The sequence below is a fragment of the Somniosus microcephalus genome, unplaced genomic scaffold (assembly GCF_052327205.1).
Source record: "Somniosus microcephalus isolate GS21.2 unplaced genomic scaffold, FLI_Smic_1.0 scaffold156, whole genome shotgun sequence".
Classification (NCBI taxonomy): domain Eukaryota; kingdom Metazoa; phylum Chordata; class Chondrichthyes; order Squaliformes; family Somniosidae; genus Somniosus; species Somniosus microcephalus.
The window spans coordinates 318403-323410 of NW_028225343.1; positions in this window are offsets into that span (position 1 = coordinate 318403).

Sequence of the window (5008 nt, forward strand, 5' to 3'; positions counted from 1 at the left end):
CGTGTGTTCGGACAATGGTGTTCAGTGGGTCAGTTTCTTTGTGTTCGGACAGGTTGTGGTCACTGTGTCAGTTTCTGTTTGTTTGGTCAATTGTGGTCAGTAGGTCAGTTTCTCTGTATTCGGTCAGTTTCTGGTCAGCAGGTCACTTTCTGTGCATTCGGTCAGGTTGTGATCAGTATGTCTGTTACTGTGTGCTCGGTCTGGTTGTGGCCAGTGTGTCAGTTTCTGAGTGTTCAGACAGTTTGTGGTCAGTGGGTCAGTTTCTGTGTATTCAGTCAATTTGTTGTCAGTGGGTCAGTTTCTGTGTGTTTGGTCAGTTTGTGTTCAGTATGTCAGTTACTGTGAGCTGAGACTGGTTGTGGTTAGTGCGTCAGTTTCTGTGTTTTCGGACAGGTTGTGATCAGTGAGTCAGTTTCAGGGTTTTTGGTCAGGTTGTGGTCAGTGGGTCAATTTATGTGTGTTCGGTCTGGGTGTGGTCAGTGGGTCAGTTTCTGTGTGTTCGTTCAGTTTGTGTTCAGTGGGTCAGTTTCTGTGTTTTTGGTCAGCTTGTGGTCAGCGGGTCAGTTTCTTTGTGATCCGTCAGGTTGTGGTCTGTGCGTCAGTTTCTGTGTGCTCAGTCTGGTTGTAGTCTGTGTGTCAGTTTCACTGTGTTCGGCAGGTCGTGGTCAGTGGGTCAATTTCTGTGCATTCGGTCAAGTTGTGGTCAGTTGCTTATTTTCTTTGTGTTCGATCAAATAGTGGTCATTATGTAAGTTTCTGTGTGAGCGGTCAGGTTGTGCTCAGTGGGTCAGTTTCTCTGTGTTCTGTCAGGTTGTGGTCAGTTTCTGTGAGTTCGGTCAGTTTGTGTTTAGTGTATCCGTTTCTGTGCGTTGGTTCATGTTGTGGTCTTTGGGTCAGTTTCTGAGTGTTTGGTCTGGTTGCGGTCATTAGGTCAGTTTCTGTGTGTTCGGACAGGTTGTTGTCAGTGGGTCAGTTTCTGTGTGTTCGTTCAGGTTGTGTTCAAAATATCAGAGTCTGTGTGTTCGTTCAGGTTGTGGACAATGTGTTAGTTTCTGTCTGTTCGGTTAGGTTGTTGTCAGTGAGTCAGTTACTGGGTGTTTGGTCAGTTTGAGGGCAGTGGGTCCGTGTGGTGTGATCAGTCAGGTTGTGGTCAGTGGGTCAGTTTCTGTGTCTTCAGTCAGGTTGTCCTCAGTGGGTCAGTTTCTTGTGTTCAGTCAGGTTCTGGTCAGTGGGTCAGTTTGTGTGTGATCGGTCTGCTTGAAATCTGTGTGTCAGGTTCTGTGTGTTCTGACAGGTTGTGGTCAGTGGGTCAGTTTCTGTGTGTTCGGTCAGGTTTTGGTCAGTGGGTCAGTTCCTGTGTTTTCGGTAAAGTTGTGGTCAGTGTGTCAGTTTACGTGTGTTAGGTAAGGTTGTGGTCAGTGAGTCAGTTCCTGTGTGTTCAGTCATATTGTGGTCAGTGGGACAGTTTCTGTTTGTTCAGTCAGGTTGTGGTCAGTTGGTCAGTTTCTCAGTGATCGGTCAGTTGTGGTCAGTCTCTGTCTGTTCAGTCAGGTTGTGGTCAGTGGGTCAGTTTCTGTCTGTTCAGTCAGGTTGTGGCCAGTGGGTCTGTTTCTGTGTGTTCAGTCAGGCTGTCGTCAGTGGGTCAGTTACTGTGTGATCGGTCAGGTTGTTTTCAGTGAGTCAGTTACTCTGTGTTCGGTCAGCTGCTTGTCAGCGGGTCAGTTTCTGTATGTCTGTTACTGTGTGCTCTGTCTGGTTGTGGACAGTGGGTCACTTTCTGAGCGTTCGGACAGGTTATGGTCAGTGGGTCAGTTTCAGTGTGTCGGTCAGGTTGTGGTCAGTGGGTCAGGTCAGTTTTTTGGTCAGTATGTCAGTTACTGTGTGCTGAGTGTGGTTGTGGTCAGTGGGTCAGTTTCTGTGTTTTCGGACAGGTTGTGGTCAGTGGGTCAATTTCTGTGAGTTTGGTCTGCGTGTGGTCAGTGTGTCAGTTTCTGTGTGTTCGGTCAGTTTGTGTTCAGTGGGTCAGCTTCTGTGTTTTCGGTCAGCTTGTGGTCAGCGGGTCAGTTTCTGTGTGTTCCATCAGGTTGTGGTCTGGGGGTCAGTTTCAGCCTGTGCAGACAGGTCGTGATCAGTGGGTCAGTTTCTGTGTGTTCGGTCAGCTCATGGTCTGTGGGTCAGTTTCTGTGTGTTCGGTCAATTTGTGGTCAGTGAGTCAATTTCTGTGCATTCGGTAATGTTGTGGTCAGTTGATTATTTTCTTTGTGTTCGGTCAGATAGTGGTCATTATGTTAGTTTCTGTGTGCTCGGTTAGGTTGTGTTCAGTGGGTCAGTTTCTGTGTATTCAGTCAGGTTGTGGTCAGTGTGTCACTTAATGTGTGTTCAGTCAGTTTGTGTTCAGTGGATACGTTTCACAGAATCTGCAGTGCAGATAGAGGCCCATCGAGCCTGCACCGACACATATACCACCCTATCCCCGTAACCCCACGTATTTAATCCCCTAACACTAAGGGTCAATTTATCATAGCCAAATCAACCTAACCTGCACATCTTTGGACTGTGGGAGGAAATCGGAGCACCCGGAGGAAACCCACGCAGACACAGGGAGAATGTGCAAACTCCACACAGACAGTCGCCCGAGGCCAAATTTGAACCCGGGTCCCTGGCGCTGTGAGGCAACAGTGCTAACCACTATGCCACCGTGCCCCCCGCCCTTGGGTCAGGTTGTGGTCTTTGGGTCAGTTTCTGAGTGGTTGGTCACGTTGTGGTCATTGAGTCAGTTACTGCGTATTCAGTCAGGTTGTTGCCAGTGGGACAGCTTCTGTGTGTACGTTCAGCTTCTGGTCAAAATGTCAGTTTCTGTGCGTTCATTCAGGATGTGGACAATGGCACAGTTTCTGTCTGATCAGTTAGATTGTGGTCAGCGAGTCAGTTTCTGTGTGTTCGGTCAGGTTATGGGCGGTGGGTCTGTTTATGTGTGATCAGTCAGGTTGTGGCCAGTGGGTCAGTTTATGTGTGATCGGTCAGGTTGTGTTCAGTGGGTCAGTTTCTGAGTGTTCGATCAGCTTGTGGGCAGTGGGTCAGTTTCTGTGTCTTCCGTCAGGTTGCCGTCAGTGGGTCAGTTTCTGTGTGTTCAGTCAAGGTGTAGTCAGTGGGTCAGTTTATATATGTTCGGTCTGCTTGAAGCCTGTGGGTCAGGTTCTGTGTGTTCAGAAAGGTTGTGGTCAGTGGGTCAGTTTCTATGTGTTTGTTCAAGTAGTTGTCAGTGGGTCATTTTCTGTGTGTTCCGTCAGCTTGTGGGCAGTGTGTCTTTTTCTGTGTGTTCAGTAAGGTTGTAGTCAGCGTGTCATTTTCTGTATGTTCGGTCCGTTGTGGTCAGCGTGTCAGTTTACGTGTGTTAGGTCAGTTTGTGGTCAGTGAGCCATTTCCTGTGTGTTCGGTCATGTTGTGGTCAGTGGGTCAGTTTCGGTTGTTCAGTTAGTTTGTGGTCAGTGGGTCAGTTTCTCTGAGTTCGGACAGCTTGTGGTCAGTGGATCAGTTTCTGTCTGTTCGGTCAGGTTGTGGCCAGTGGTTCAGTTTCTGTGTGTTAGGTAAGGATGTGGTCAGTGGGTCAGTTTCTGTGCGATCGGTCAGGTTGTTTTCAGTGGGTCAGTTTCAGTGTGTTTGGTCAGCTTCTGGTCAGCGGGTCAGTTTCTGTGTGTTCGGGCAGCTTGTGTTCAGTATGTCTGTTGCTGTGTGCACAGTCTAGTTGTGGTCAGTGGGTCAGTTTTTGTGTTTTCGGACAGGTTGTGATCAGTGGGTCAGTTTCTGTGTGAGTTCGGACAGGTTGTGGTCAGTATGTTAGTTACTGTGTGTTCAGTCTGTTTGCATTCAGTGGGTCAGTTTTTGTGTTTTCGGGCCGGATGTGGTCAGTGGGTCTGTTTCAGTGTTTTCGGTCAGGTTGTGGTCAGTGGGTCAATTTCTGTGTGTTCAGTTTGGTTGTGGTCAGTGGGACAGTTTCTATGTGTTCAGTCAGCTTGTGGTCAGCGGTCAGTTTCTGTGTGCCCGGTTAGGTTGTGCTCTGTGCGTCAGTTTCTGTGTGCTCAGTATGGTTGTAGTCTGTGTGTCAGTTTCATTGTGTTCGGACAGATTGTGGTCAGTGGGTCAGTTTCTGTGTGTTCGTTCAGGTTGGGGTCTGAGGTTCAGTTTCTGTGTGTTCGGCAAGATGGTGGTCAGTGGATCAGTTTCTGTGTCATCGGTCTGGTTGTGTTCAGTGGGTCATTTTCCGTGTGTTCGGACAGTGTTGTTCAGTGGGTCAGTTTCTCTGTGTTCGGTCAGGTTGTGGCCAATGTGTCAGTTTCTGTTTGTTTGGTCAATTGTGGTCAGTGGGTCAGTTTCTGTATGTTCGGTCAGCTTCAGGTCAGCGGTACAGTTTCTGTATATTCGGTCAGGTTGTGTTCAGTATGTCTGTTTCTGTGTGCTCGGTCTGGTTGTGGCCATTGAGTCAGTTTCTGAGTGTTCGGACAGGTTGTGGTCAGTGGGTCAGTATCTGTGTGTTGGGTCAGTATCTGTGTGTTCGGTCAGTCTGTGTTCAGTATGTCAGTTACTGTGTGCTGAGTCTGGTCAGCGGATCAGTTTCTGTGTTTTCGGACAGGTTGTGGTCAGTGGGTTACTTTCAGTGTTTGCGTTCAGGTTGTGGTCAGTGGCTCAATTTCTGTGTTTTCGGTCTGGGTGTGGTCAGTTGGTCAGTTTCTGTGTGTTCGGGCAGTTTGTGCTCAATGGGTCAGTTTCTGTGTTTTCGGTCAGCTTGTCGTCAGCGGGTCAGTTTCTGTGTGTTCCGTCAGGTTGTGGTCTCTATGTCAGTTTCTGTGTGCTCAGTCTGGTTGTGGTCTGTATGTCAGTTTCAGTGTGCTCAGTGTGGTTGTGGTCTGTGTGTCAGTTTCACTGGGTTCGGACAGGTCGTGGTCAGTGGGTTAATTTCTGTGCATTCGTTCATGTTGTGGTCAGTTGATGATTTTCATTGTGTTCGGTC